This window comes from Prionailurus viverrinus, chromosome B4, assembly GCF_022837055.1.
Source record: "Prionailurus viverrinus isolate Anna chromosome B4, UM_Priviv_1.0, whole genome shotgun sequence".
NCBI classification, from domain to species: domain Eukaryota; kingdom Metazoa; phylum Chordata; class Mammalia; order Carnivora; family Felidae; genus Prionailurus; species Prionailurus viverrinus.
Genome location: NC_062567.1, coordinates 77,541,111 through 77,556,672, shown reverse-complemented (window position 1 = coordinate 77,556,672; position 15,562 = coordinate 77,541,111).

The window sequence follows — 15,562 nt, the reverse complement described above, 5'->3', positions numbered from 1 at the left end:
GGAAGGTGCTGTGCGGGCTTCTCTGGGCCAGGAGGAAGAAATCCTCTAGTGGAGGAGGCAAACGAAAGCTGCTCTTAGCTCTGCACCAGGACAGCCATACAGATCAGAAGCAGAAAATTGCAGGCACTGTGTCCATTCAGGTGGAAAGGCAGGGAGGCAGAGAGGGCCTCAGGGAGAGTGTGCTATTGGAAGGCCAAACACACGAAGAGTGGCCGGCTAAAGTGTGCGCTGAGAGAGGTCAGGAAGCAATAGAAGCTCACAACTGACCTCATTCCAGAATTAGCCGAAGCACCAGCCCAGAACAGCCCCACTACGAGGTGGGGGGGGGATCATTAAGTGAAAGTTCAAGTCAGGCTTCGTCATTCATAGGCTGTGTGATATTGGGCAAATTAATTTCCCCTTCTGGGTATCAGTTTCCTGGCATGGGGGGGGGGTGGGTACTCGCCTCAAATGTTGAATAATGATTTCATTTTTCACAAAATATTTTGTCTTTTATTATAATAAAAGATTGATATCAGGAAACATTGGGAAAAGTGTAATTCTGTCATGTTAATATAATGAATACATGTTGATGTTTGTGTATGTGCTCAACCAGATTTTGTCCTTATGAGACAAATTCTCTCTTTTCTAAAAAACGTATTTATTGGGGGGCGGGGCACATATGCATGAGCTGGGGAGGGGCAGAGAGAGGGAGAGAATCCCCCGCAGGCTCGGTGCTCCAACTCAGAGCCCTACACGGGGTCCTATCTCCCAACCACGAGATCATGACCTGAGCTGAAATCAAGAGTCAGACACTTACCGACTAAGCCACCCAGGTGCCCCTATATGAGACAAATTCTTGTTTTTATGTAGTGTGTGGACCATTCTGTTTTTTGTTTTTTTCACTTAACATCATAAAATAGTTCCAGAGCACTATGTATTGGTAACAATTACTGTTTAAAATGATCGTGAAGGTACTAGGTATGGATTCTAGCAGGATCCAGGGTCTGCAAGGCCCCCCTCCTACCCCTCTGGCCGTTTTAGCTCAGCCTCGTACCTCTGAAATAGTGGTGGTTCCAAGGGTTCCCCTCTTAGCTCTTGTTCTCATCGCACTCTTTCCTCCTCCTGAGATAGTTCATCCATTCTCACCATTTCAGCCACTGCTTATGATAAGCACGACGGCTCATGACCCCCAGATCTATATCTCTGCACCTCAGTTATTTCTGTCTCCCCTGTACCCACATGCCCTCTGTTGCCTCCTCCTGAGCATCCTGGAGAGCTCTCAAAGCCAAGAGTTTTATCGATGGGAGTTCCGTGTCATCCCTGCCTTCTGGAGCTCACGGTCTAAGACATAGTTGGTGCTTGGGGAGTAGTCATTACAGACTTTCTGAAGGATGAACAGTGAATAAGGATGTGAACATAATTTAAAGAATGACATGATGTGACATCAAGAGAGATTGGATTTGTCTTCGTCATCACCAACAGGGGTGAAACTCACCGAGAATACCCAACACTGTTTGGCAAGACCTTCACTGCCCAGACTGTCCAGCTCTGGCCCCAGCTCCACAGTCCTACTTCCTGCTCTCAATACCCTTATCACCGAGGCTGTCCCCGCGGTGGAGTTTGTGCATTATGTTCCTTGAAGCATCAGAAGGCGGTTTCTGAGTTTGGGATCTCCAAAAAATGGCTCATAAATCATTAGGGCCCGGGTGGGGAAGCACAGAGGACAGGGCCAGGGAATTGGAGGAAGATGATGAAGAGCTCCCTGAGGGGAACAGGTGAAAGCATTTGAGATGGAGAAAGGATAGGATTTCTGGAGGGTGAGAAGGATGGGAAGAGACCAACCTCGGAAGGAAGAGGAGAGAGGAAATGGGAGGAGAAAGAGTGGGTGCATAAAGGGAGAGGGAAAGAAAAGAGGAAACAGAAAAGTAAGAAAGGTGAGGTATGTAGGGAGAGGGGGAAAAGGCACTGCATGAGGGAGGGGCACCTGGGTGGTGTCCAGGCACCTCCTGGGCACCACGACAACCAAAGGAAGGTGATGAGAGTCTTAGCAGGGTCAATTTCAGCAAGTCCTCCTGTCTGGGGGAGTGGGAGGAGAGGGCAGGGCATTCCAGTGATGCCCAGGCTCATGGATGTCACAATCCTTGACACACATGCGGGCACACATACAGCCTCCTGTAAGGTAACAGAGTTGCTGGTTGTCTCGCCCAGAAAATGCCTGTTTGGGGTTCTGTGGGTGGGAGTGGGTTGGAGCCCTATGTGAATTCCCTCCATGTTGGGCACACCCCTCTCTGGTGTGAAGCTGAATCCAGGCTGCATCTCCTGATGGGATAGGACCTGGTGTCTGTATCCAATGGAAAGTCAGTGTTAAGAATGAAGGGTCTTGGGGCTCCTGGGCGGCTCAGTCCGTTGAGCGTCTGACTCTTGATTTCTGCTCAGGTCCTGATTGCAAGGTCATGGGATCGAGCCCCATGCCGGAGCACGGAGCCTGCTTAAGATTCTCTCTCCCTCTGCCTCTCTCCTCCGCTTGCACACACGTTTTCTCTCTCTCTAAAATAAAATAGATAATAAAATAAATAAAAAATGTTAAGAAGAACAACAAAGAAGGGTCTCATCATCAAGAAAGTTGAGACCGGATGGGAAATAGGGCTGGTATGAGGGAGGCTCTGGCCTGAGGTAGGGTGAACCCTGGGCAGAGTCAGAGGGACCAACATTTAATAAGACAAGCATCCAGCAGAAAGAGCTTTCCATGCACTGAATGCATTTACACTTCACAACTCAGAGTTACACCCTTTGCGATCTGTCCCAGGCGTCAGTCGATTAGTGGTAAGAGCCGGGTCCGGAACCCAACTCTGCCTTCCCCAGAATTCCCCATTGTGTTCTGTTCCCAGAAGTTTTTTGCCTGTGTCCTTCCCAACGCTGGGATGCCTACTGAAAGCAAGATTGTTCAAAATCAAGGGCAGGATGGGCAATTGGGTGTGGTGGAGCCTGCTATAGATGGGCCAAGGGAGAGGCAAAGCCACAGGAAAAAACAGGAGGCACGGGCGGGGTGGGGGGGGGGGGGGGAGGATCGGGTGAGGGGAGGGGAAGCACACCAAGACAAGCCAGGGAAGGGACGGTAACAACAGCAGAGGGGGCTGGGGACGCTGATTCAGGCAGTTTTCAGAAGATGGCCCAGAAGGGTCTCCTGCCTCTCTAAGGTGTCAGGCAGTCTGAGGTGATTTGGGGTTTTTTGCTGCCCCCTGGTAGCCATCGAGGGAACAGCAGTGAGGGCCATCAAGCCCATAAGTAGGTAGGCCTTCCACCCTTCAGGGTAAATGTCTTGCTGTCCCACAGGTTCTGGCAGAATGCTTACTGGTGAAATCCGAGGCCCTGGAAACCTCGGTCCTTTACACTTTTTTAAGTGGGATCATTACTGGAGGTGCTCTCCTCCCCAAGGGAAGGGGCAAGATGGATCCTCGTATCATCTGCCCGCAATGACACGTAGTGAGCATTTCCTGAAACATTGCCTTCAATCATTATGAAGTCCCTATTAAGTGGTCAATATTATTTTCACGATTCCCAGTTGAGGAGATAGCTTCAGAGGAAGGAAGTTGCTTTTCCAAGGTCAAGCAGCAATAGAGCTTGACCCTAAATCTCTGGACTCTGAGTCCAGTGCTCTCTCACTGCACCAACTCTCCACTCATCCTCCTGGATTCTCACCTCTCACAATCTTAGGGGTGTTTGGACCAAAGAGGAACTGGAGAGGGAGGAGGGACTCTCCTGTGGGCTCATAGATATCATGTAAGGGATGGCACTCAGCAGAGTCCTGAGTGTCTATGTGTGTCATATTCCACATATACAGAGTGCTTGGGAGAATCACAAGCTTCCTTCCTTCCTTCCTTCCTTCCTTCCTTCCTTCCTTCCTTCCTCATTCAGTATTTCTGAGCATCTCCTGGGTGTCAGGTTGTGTGCTTCGGACCTGGGACACAGCAATGAACAGACATGGTTTCTGTCTTTACTGAGAGGACCCCGCAATCTGGTGGGTGCAGCTACACAAACGTGTATGTGGGAGATATCATTAAAAGTTTCCAGAGATGAGAGAACTTAAGGAGCTCTCCCCAGAGGAGGGAACGCTTTAGCACCCATTTAAGCGTGTTTGTCAAACAAACAACAGGGAGGGGCAGTCCAGGTGGAAACAAGGCACTGGGAAAGGCCAGGCTGAGGGAGCGCTCATGAGTTTAATGGATCCCCTGCAGTTTTGTGTGCCTGGGTTTGGCTACAATGCAGGTGATGAGGCCAAGCTAAAAAGAGACGCTGGCAGAATGTGAGGGGCTTTCCCTTGGCACGAATGAAAAATATAAGCTCTACTCTGCTAGCCTCGGGAGTCCACGGAGTTTTAAGCTCTCGACCGCGATCAGACCTGTTTTTCAGCAAGGGACCCCCGGAGGCAGGACTACCACCTAGGAGACGACACACTGGCGCCGGCGGGAAAATCTGGCCAGAAGCCCCTGGTCCAAAGGCCGCAGAGACAGGTGAATACATTCAGGACACAAGGAGCCGATCGAGTCCCAGAGAGACGAAGGAACCGGGAACAGGGGTTTCAGGCTTGGCCTGCGGCAGTGCGACGCAGACAGAAGCCCAGGAGGTGGCGCGAGCGGGGGTGGGGGAAGGCGGGAAGGGCAGGGCTGCGCCGGCCGCAGCGCCGGGAGCCGTGAGAACCCGCCGGCACTCGGGGCGTCCGACAGGGGCGGCGGACGGGTGTGGAGAGAGCGCCCGCCCCGCATGGGGCCCGCTTGCCCGGAGCCGCCCGCCACGAATTTATGGCCCAAAGCCGGATGCAGCTGTGCGCAACTGGGTATGCAAATATATGCAAATGCACACTGCCCGAGCCCGGTTGCTGGCGGCTTCAAAGGCTGGGGGAAGGGGCGCGGCGTCGTTAGGGCTCTTCCGCTCCCCAAAGGAGTTCAGACATGGGGTGGGAGGCATCTTCCCTGCCCAGACGGTCCCGTCTCCGGACCCTGACAGTCTCTTGTAACGAACGTGGGGTCCCCTCCCTGTGCCCATGGTGACCTTGTGCAACCACCCACCCCCCAGCCTCAGGTGTGGTTAGAGGGACGGCCCCAGGCAGCGCCGGCACTACCTGAGCCCGCCTGCTGGCGAGAGCTTCCTTCCCAGTCTGTGAACCGGAAGGAGCCGCTGGGCAGGGGATGATAATCCCACACCCTCCCCAGCCTCAGAGAGGTCTCTCTCAGGGAAGGGGAGGGTCCGAAAGCCTGTCTTCTTTCATTCCTTCTTTGCGATCTGCCCTTCTGCTTCCCATCCACTTCTAGAGAACTCCTTCCGGAAGTCTAACCACAGTCACACTTGCTACGGTTTCTGTTATTTCTCATGATTTGGCGAGAAGACTCTATTCCGTAAATCCCACTTGTTGGGCTTTGAGGGTGTGGGAATGGGGTGAAGGATTACTAGGCACAGCTAGCCACCAAGCCCCCCCCCCCCCCGGGGGAACAAGTCTTTACCCCAGGCTAGACCTAGAAGGGACTCTGGGTTGGGGACTGCCATCTCCGCTCTGGCCCCCTTTCCCTGCTGGCTCTTCCCACAGCAGCCACAAGGGGTCTTCCTTGCGCTAAGAATGGGAATCCTGTGCCTGGGTCGAGCGCTGGCGGGGGCTCCCCGGTGCAGTGTCCTCTAGACTGCGATCCCCGGGCATCAGACCCGCAGGCTTCCGACCACCCCCGCCCTACCCCGGTGGCTTCACCCAGTCGCGGACGACCTTCAGCTCTCTTACCCCGCGCTCCGGACTGGAGACCTGCACTCCTGGATCTCCTGCTTCTTCCTTTAAGCCCAGGGAGCAGCCAGAGGGCTGGGAGTCGAGGCGAGGAACTCGGGTTGGACACATAGTAGGCGCTCAATAAATGGTTTTGAGATGAATGAATGTGGTGGCGGTGTCCTGTTCAGTAGCTGGGGGAGGACGAGATGACCTAGATGCGGTTGAGCAGGACTCTCACAAAACGGGAGGGCTCCACAGAGGCGGGGCCATTCCCTCCCCGGAGAAACTGAGGCCATCTATGGGCCCTGGCGCGTGGGACTTGCATATTCGTACCGTTGGGGAGGTACTGTACTGAGATGGAGAAATTGGAAGGGAGGGGACAGCCAATCAGAAAACAGCCTTGGATTACCTTGACAATGAAAGGCAGGAGAAAAAAAAAAATCGGCCCCTAAAGAAGGCCTTGTCAGGAAGGGGAAATGGGATGTCAGCGTGGTTGAGGGCTGGAGGTTTGCATTAATCAGCCAAGAGGAAGAAAGTTAAAGCACTCACTTTCTTCCGTGGGGACAGAATTTGTCAGGTTGAGCTACAGCTGCAGCAGGAGGAATGGTGGTCAGACACTAAGCAGGACTTCCCCCGTTGGAATCAGACAGGGAGTGGTGGTCGTGTGAGGGAAGGACGACGTCGTTCTCGGGGCTGGAGGCGAGTTACCTGAAACCCCCGACAGCGGTGGTGGGGCAGGTGGGGACAGGAGAGAGAATATAGAAAGTTAAAGGTTAGACGCAGGCAGAAGAAACCTAGATGGAGGCGGCTGCCCTTCCCCCCACGGAAGAGGCTGCGGGGCTCGAGTGGTAGGCGGTGTCCCACCAGGTGCTCTCACTCTGACCGCCCACCAGGACAGACGCCCGGGTGGCCCAGAGACCAGCCCCCCCTACCTCGCTCCTTGCCTGAGGCTTGCCTGGGGCCCAACCTCAACCGGATGGGACAAGCAGCGTCTGGATGAGCCGGAGTCTCCGACCGCCCGCCGGTGGCTCAGACCTCCTCAGAGGTATTGGCACGTGGGCTCCGGTGGCACCTCACCCGCCCTCCCACCACTTTGACACGCGCACGGCACTGCCTGAAATGTCCACTCTGGACCCCTAGGGAAAGGGTCTTTCAGGAAGCTCGCCCTACTCGTGCCAGGCAGACCAGGAGTCCTCTAACTCCTCCAGTTTGTTTCCCTGCGTGACCCTTCATCTGTGAACTGGGGCCACACCTCAATCAGCACACAGTAGGGACACAAATATAGCCGGGGGGGGGGGGGGGAAGGCCTGGTTTTAAGTCTTGCACTTACTGACTGTGTGACCTCGGTTTTTAGCCTCCATTTCCTCATCTGTGACACGAGGATGTAATCCTGTCCTGTTCACTTCCCAGGCGGTTGAAAGGAGGACTTTGTGAAGCAATGAAAGTGATAGCATTTTTTTTTTTTAACGTTTATTTATTTTTGAGACAGAGAGAGATACAGCATGAACGGGGGAGGGTCAGAGAGAGAGGGAGACACAGAATCTGAAACAGGCTCCAGGCTCTGAGCCGTCAGCACAGAGCCCAACCCGGGGCTCGAACCCACGAACTGCGAGATTGTGACCTGAGCTGAAGTCGGACGCTTAGCCGACTGAGCCACCCAGGTGCCCCAAAGCATTTTGTTTTATGCAAATTGTGAGCTGTGGGAGCTCAAGCCGCGCAGACCCGCCGTGCATTGGCATAGGTCACACACACAAGTTGAGGCTTTGGGAGGTGCCAGGTCCCGTCCCGGTCCTTGGAGGCGATCAAGGCAAAAGCTGGAGAGCCAACTGTTGGCGATGCTAGACAGGGAACCCAAGAATGAGACGGGTGGTCCCCAGAACTGACCGTCCCAGACCTAGGATCCGATTCTCCAGGGCAGGATGCTAGTTTTCTGCGGGATTCTGGGTGCAGCCCCAGAAACCTGGAATGGGAGACCCCACAGTAGGAGAACCGAGTCGCGGCTTCCAGGCACGGCTCCCAGCAGAGGGCGCCCAGGCCCGTACACCCAACTCGCTGCCGCCCTCGCTAGGTCCGGCCCGCCTCCCGCGCGCCCTCTGCTGGCCACCGGGGGCACCGCCGCGCACCCCCCTCTCCTGTGGTCACCACTAGGGCAGGTTTCTGCATACCTCGGTGCTCCTGGCCACGCCCCCCTGCTGAAACCAGACGGAAGCCAGACGTCCTACCTTCTAGCCAGGCCTGGCCCTAGCTACCTCTATTCCTCAGCTCTCAGGAGGAGGGTCCAGTTCCAATCCACCCCTTGGAAGTGTGGGTTCATTTAATGTCCCAGGTTTCCTGCCATCGCCGCACACACGCTGGACAGGAGGCAATAGACAGTGAGGAAAATCTCAGCAGCCTCTGCTTACAGCCTTTTTATGACTTACAGAGGCTTGAAATCCAACCCTCCTGCTCCCAGCCCCCTGGCCACCGCCTCATCCCCACTGTCAGTCCTTCAGGATCTCCCAGCCTGGACATGCTTCATCCTTCTAACCGGCCCCTCTGCCTACCTTCTCTCCTCTGCACCTTCCACATTCTTTTTCTAAAACCCAAATCAGTGCAGATCACTCTTCTACTTAAACCTCTAGTAGCTCCCCTGCTCTGGGCACCTGCATCCTTTGCCATCTGGCTTCACATCTCATCAGGTTACCTCCTTGCCTCCCAGCTCACAGTTCTCCAAACGCTTCCTGCTCTTCTGAGTCTCTGTACATACTTTCCATTTTCTCTTGGCAAATTCCTACTCATTCCTCAAAGCCCAGTTCGAATGTCCCCTTCTTTCTGGGACTTTTTCCTCTGACACCCCCAGGATGTTCTTGTGCTCCCATGGATTTCATACACACCTCTTTTTTTAGGGCACTTATCCTGGGACATTTACAAGTCTGTTTTCCCCCACAAGTATTTGAGCTCCTCTAGGGCAAGGTCTGGTTTTTATTTGTCCTTGCACATGCTGGCAGTCCAATATAGGTCTGCTTGGTGAATGACCAACTGGTGTTTCAGCTTCTCCAGTCATGGAGAATCGATGTCTTGTTTCTGCCTCTGGGCCTGGAACATGGCAGGGATACCTCTGCCTGTTTAAAGACTGATTGGGCTCCCTCACCACCAGGGTGGGCTTCGGCTTCCCTTCCCAACCCCAGGAGATCAGCTGTCCCTCTTTCACCCTGTTCTTTGCTCCCCTCCCTACTGGGAGGGGGTGCTCCAGACCCTCTGGAGACCCAAATCTAAGTTCTGTGCAGGGCTGTTTCTCAAGAGCCCGGAAACAGACGGTAGGGGGAGGCTTCTCCCTCCTGCAGAGACCCAGAGATACCCCGCTTCTTCTTGGACCCCACCCCAAGTCAGTCCACCCCCACCGCAGAGCTCACTCAGTCCTTGCTTGTCTAGCCTGGGGCTTGGGGGCAAAATCATAAATTTGGGAGACAAGAGGCGAGATAAAGATCATTTGTTGAAAATGGTGTCATCAATCATTTGCTGGAGAGAACACATCCACGAATTCCCCAAACCTGGGTGCTCAGCTCCCCCTACCAAGCTCCCTGTTGTGCCCCCTCTCCCCGCAAAAAGGGTAACCCCACCCCCACCCCCCAGACCTTCCTGGTCAGCTCCTTCCAGGGCCTGAGGTTGCCAGGTCAGTCTGTTTCAGCCCTTCTGCCCTTCCGCATTCTCAGAAAGCCCTCAGGCTCTCTCCTCTCCCACCTTGGGAGGGTCTCAGGATGGAGAAGACCCATCCCCCACCCTTCCCTGCCCATATTAATGATCACATTTCTGAAAGAGCCTGGAGGGGAGATTCCCAAACTCCTAGTTGCAGAGTTTCAGGCTGAGGATGAACAGATAAATAATGGCTTGCCAAATTAATTAATTATTTTATTAGCCTGAGTAATTATTAATCAGGTCATTAATCACCCAGCTGTGCACTATGAATAGTAATTGCATTGGTGGGGGGGGGAGGGGGGCAGCAGCGGTGGAGCAGGTTACGGCTCTAGGGCCTGGCAGCATCTGGACCTTCTCCTGGCCCTGGGAAGGTTTGGGAAGGTTCAGAGGCCCGAACTTTCCCCCTACCCTCACACCCATGCTTGGAGACTAGGAACTGAACAGGGTTTACCTGGATCCCTTTGCAAGGGCAGGCATCAACTTCACCCTTCTCGTCGCTTCCGGGGTTCAGACTGCTGCAGGACATAAAGGCAGGGGCGTACGCACAGAGGTGAAAGGGAAACGAAGAGAACTTTTACTTGCAGGGGTGTGTGTGTGTGTGTGTGTGTGTGTGGACATGGCGAGACTAGGGCAGATGTGATGGGGAGACCGAGACAGAGGCACGTCCTGAATGTGCCAGATGTCCCACAACGTCAGTCTGACCGGTCAGTTGATATGTAAGGGCAATGCTGCGACTGACTCAAAGTTTTGCCTTTGAACCGGATGCTTTGGGATGGCGTAGATGCCACCAAAGAGAAGTAGAGGAGGGAGAAAGGCCGAGGTAAGACACAGTCAGAGGAGAGGAAGGAGGAGGGCAGGATGGAAATGGTTCTTTACCTCTGGACTTGGACCCCTGCCAGCTCCAGTATCTCTTACTTTTCTCTTGCTGGGGCATCTGATGATTTCTTGTGTGCCCTCTTCCCCGCACAACCTACCTGCTCAGGACCGCCTCTCTCCTGCGGTTTGCAGTGGGCCCCAGCTTCTGAATCTTTCCCCTTGGCTATTTCTTGGGACTCTGCCTACTGCCCCTATGGGGTTGGAGGGAGGGGAGATGGGAGAATAAAGGGAAGGGGAAGCGGTGGCAGATTATACTTGCCCTTGACACCAGGAAGTGATCCTGTATCGTCTCCATCTGCTTGCTGTTTAGCGATCCTATCAACTCCTACCTTAGCTCTTGGGCCCCTTCAGATAGCAGTAAACTCCTGTTCCTCGTGTTGTCCCTCTCCCAAATCCTCTTTCTCCCTGGGTCAGGTGTTCCCAGGTCCCCTTCCCTTCCCCACTCACTTGGGGAGGGGTCAGTGATCTTGTTTTTAAGCCTCCCTCTGTGATAGCCCATTTCACTTCTGTTTAGGGTGAATTTCACTCTATTTACAGAAGGTCCCACTTTGTTTATGACCTGCTTGGGGTCAGTTTCATTTTTGCGTCTCCAGCCTCTTTCCCATGCACTGTGTGTTTATTCCTCCTCTTGGTGCCCTCCTCGCAGGCCCTTCCCTAAGGCCCCACTCTGAGAGGGTGCAGGGGAAGGGAGGGCCTGGGGCTGAGAACGTGGACCCTGCCGCCTGAGGAGATGTTGGGGATGAGAGGGGGCTCTGGAGGCGGGTGGTGGTGGCTCTGACTCCTGGTCTGGGGAGGGCGAATGGAGGGACACCTACTGAGGAACAGGAACCAGGTAGAGGGCCCCTGGGTCGTGATAAGGCCTTTCAGGAGAAGAGGCCTTACATGCCCAGACCACTTGGTTGGGGAGCAGGCTGCCGTGAGAACATGGACCCCCATACTCCTCCAGCCCTGGCCCCCTGGAGGGCCTGTCCACTGCACATCCCTGTTCAGTGTATCCTCACTGCAGAGCTCTGGGGTCAGGCGCAGGGGCAGCTTCTGACAAGACAGAGCCTGTCCTGAGATAAACACAAACACGGGGCCTGGAACCAGCTTCTTGTTTGGAATTCTTGATGGCTGGGGGGTGGTGGTGTTGGGGAGGGGCCTGCTGGCGGGAAAGGAGTGGGGGGGGGGAAGACCTACTGGAGGGTCTAGGGGCACAGAAAGAGGGGACTACAGCCCTGCAGCCCTTGAAGTTGCTCAAGGACTTGTTGCCGACTTTGAGGAAAGGTGCAGCATCCAAAGTCCCCTGAGATTGACCAACCTTTGCACGAAACAGTAGTGGGCATGGTGGGTGAGCGGAGGGTGGGAGATCTGGGGATTCTCAGCACCGCGGGGTCAAGAAGGGGGAAGGTAGCCCGTCTCAGAGTTACAAGTTCTTCCTCTTGTCTGACTTCCACCCCTCTGGCTGTCAGGGACTGGGGGGGGGGGGGGGAGGGGGTGGGTAGGGAGGGCAGGAATGTGAGTGGAGGAAGCAGGTTCTTTGCTCTCCCGGCGGCCTATTATCATCACCAGTTGTTCATCTCAGCCAGGTTCTGAGTGTTATCTGGAAGACACTCCAGGGAACCAGCTCCAGTTCTGCTGGAGTTTTTATCTTGCCTGCAGACAGACTCAATTAACCTCTTCCCATCCTCAGTGTGTGTGTGTGTGTGTGTGTGTGTGTGTGGGAAGGGAACCCTCTGCCCATCCCTAGCAGCCCCACTTTCCTGTGTCTTTGGGGGCATCACGGACATTCTTCTTTCTCCATGTTCTCTCCTGTCCCCCATCTTTGTCAGGCTGCGACATGGCTTCAGAGGAGGTGTTGTGTATTTTCTCTCCCTCCCTTCCCCTGAACCATCTCTCTGTATCCCTGGGAAGCCCTTCCCCAAGACCTTCCTTCATGTCTTCTCTGCCATTCCGTTTCATCTGCCCCAACTTGTCCTTAGAACCCAGGCATTCTAGGGGTGCCTGGGTGGCTCAGTCGGTTAAGCGTCTGACATCGGCTCAGGTCATGATCTCACAGCTTGTGAGTTCGAGCCCCGCGTCAGGCTCTGTGCTGACAGCCCAGAGCCTGGAGCCTCTTCAGATTCTGTGTCTTTCTTTCTCTCTCTCTCTCTCTCTCTGCCCTTCCCCCGCTCACACTCTGTCTCTCTCTGTCTCTCAAAAATAAATAAACATTAAAAAAAATTTTTTTAAAGAACCCAGGCATCCTAGTCCTAGACTCCAGTTTCAAAACTCCTCTGGGCTCTATTGCCCTTGGTCCTTTTATGGATTCTGTAGAGGTTTTTCCAGACACTTGGAACGCTGGAGAGAACCTCCCGGCCTGCCTGGTCGTCGTCTCCTTCCAAAGCTTCTGGTTTCTCAGTAGCAGAGGGAAGAGGAGTGTGCAGTTCTCCCCACTGCCAGCAGAGGGAGACACACTCAAGCCCAGGTCGAGGGTGTGGAGGTGAGGGGTCTGAGGTGGGGCCCGCTGTGAGGAGAGGTAGGACAGAGGAAGCTTGCAGCATAGGGACTGGCTTGGGGGCAGAATTAGCAGGAAATTTCTAGGACCCTAAACGGGGTGGGAATCTTTACTTTTTGCCTTATGTACAAAATCTATAGTAGCTAATAATATTGGCTACGGTTTGGGGCTGGCACTTTGTATAGCATGTCAGAGTCTCAAAATAAGCATGAGGTCCTATTATTTTCATTTCACAGAAGGCTACACGGAGGCTTGGAAAGGTTAAATCACGTCAGGGCATGTGCCCAAGGTCACACTCCAAGGAACTGGCAGCACTGGGATGTAGTGGTCCTTGGGAGGTGGCTCATGCCTGGGGGTCTGCCTCCTCCCCAGACATGCAGTAAGGAGCCTGGAAGGGGCCCTGTGGCGCCCACCCAGCCCCCTCCTTCCGGCACCCAGCAGGGTTCAAAGGAGGGGTTGGGAGGCTGGGCGGGGGACCCCTGCCCCCACAAGCCTCCCTCAGCCTGGCCAGATGCCTTTGGGGCCTGGAGACAAGAGCTGGAGAATGGGGCTGCCATAAACAGTGTCCGGCCGCACCGTGAGGCTGTAAAACCAGCCGGGCAGAGGCTGGAATGTGGAGGGATCCAGGAAGGATTTTCCGGCCTGGGTCTGGCCTGATAGCATCTTTGGGGCCCTGGGGTCAAAGGGGAGCCCGCCTCCCTCCCCTCCCTCTCCTGGCCATCCTGCTGTCTCCCTACCCCTTTCCTGCCCCCTCCCCTCCCACGTTCCTGTCGCTTAGTCCATGTGTCTCTACCTCTACTTGGTCCCTCTCAGCCCCTCTGAGCATTGGTATATCCCATCCCCACCCACCCCTGAGAGCCCGTTGGCTGTGTAATTTTGCGACTTTTTTTTGCCTCACTCCCTTCATCTGTAAGATGAGGAACAGTGCTAGTACCGATCTTAGAGGATAAATGAAGTAATATTTGCAGAGCACTTAGAACAGTGCCTGGCTCCTATTAAGTGCTACCTGTCTGTTAATAAAATAAAGATCAGTGTGTTTCTTCCAGTTTTCCTTCCTGCCCAGGGATCCGGGTGCGCCAGTGGGCTTTCTTCTAATTTCTTCTCACAGCCTTCACTGGGATCTCGGAAGGGAAGCAGCTGAGGGGAAGGGTGGCTCTAAGGACAGGGTGCATGCTGGATGTCCCCACCAGTCCCCACCCTCGGCCTGGCTCTGCGGGCCAGGCGGCCATCCCTCCTCCAGCCAGCAGGGGGCAGCAGATGCCCGGACTGTGTGATGCCCAGGAAGGGATGTCCCTCAGCTAGCTACCTGGCCCTGCTGAGCGAAGGGGCCAAGGAGGGTGTGTGTCTGGGGCAAGGCCAGGTTGATTCCTGGGTGCTTCCCTCCTGCCCATGCCTCTCTGTGTGTGAGGGTGAGGGAGGGAGGAGGGTATCTTGCCCTGTCCGTTACTATGTTGTGACATGTTTGGGGACAGGTGTATGCTTTGGAATGTACCGGAACCACGGTATCAGCATGTTATAGCCAGAAGGGACTCCGACATTGTCTAATGGTCCAATTCTCTGCTTCAGATGAGGAGATCGAGGCCCAGAGAGGGCAAGCTACTTGTTCAGGCTTGCACAGTGAGTTAGTGGCACAGCCTTCGGACTCCCACTCTGTTGCTCTTACTAGTGCGTGTGCGTGTCGGCACGATCTACGTGTGTGTGCCGTTCTGTTCAAAAGCTTGGGCTTCAGAACAAGGGCCTGCTCGGTTCCCAGCCCCTGGGGCTGCCTCTGGGAAGTGGTCCTGCCTGCTCCTCCCCTGGTTCCCCTTCCAGGAGGCTCTGCCTCAACCTTTTCTTCATGGCCAGGATGAAGATTTGCCTTCTTCCCCAGAATCTGGATCTCCAGAGATTGGAGCTCCTGTAATAATAGCAGCCAAAACATTTGTAGAGCCACATGCATCAGACCATTTAACTACTTAATCCTTCCACAGCCTTCCGAGGGAGGCACTCTCAATTTACATATGAGGACGCAGAGGCACAGAAAGGTCAGAGGCCTGGCCCAAGAGCACACAGCGAGCAGGTAACCAGGCTGTCCTGAGGAAGCTCCGAGCACTGAGCGTAACATATCCTCCAGTGGCGCAAGCCCTAGCCCCGCTACCCTGACTGCTGAGTGCTCCCCGCATGCCAAGCGCTGTGCCAAACACTTCTCTCTAGGCGTGGGCTCTCATCCCCGCAACGGCCCTGCGAGGTCGGTTGCATCACCTCTACTTTGCCGAGAACAGAAGTTCAGTTAGGAAGCAGAGGAGGCGCGCCTCTGCCTGCGCTCTGTCTGGCCCCACGTGAAACCCGCACACTTAGCCATTTGCTGGCACAACGCTCTCAAACTTTACATCACCTGGGGATCTTCTTAAAATGCAGATTCCGGTTCAGGAGGTCTGGGGCAAGCCCCAGGATGCCGCATTTCTGTAAGCTCCTTCCAGAGGTGCCCATGCTGTTGGCGCATGGATCATACGTGGAGCGCTAAGGGTCTATGGATCCTCCCGATCTCGGCATTATGGGCTTTCTCTGGGCCTCGGTGTCCCCATCTGTAAAAGAGGAGGATCCACAAGTCCGGATCCTTAGTTCAGGGACTTTCCATCCCCACCCCCCTATTATCACTAAGCATTGCCACCCCGTGTCCCAGGGTGGAGGAAGTGGAGGGTGTCTTAAAGACCTCGTGGTGCGCCCTGTTTTCTAGCAGCTGGGACAACTGAGGCCCTGGGGGGGGGGGGGGCGGTGTCCTTTCTCAACATTACAAAGCACATTCGTGGTAGATGTGGAACTGA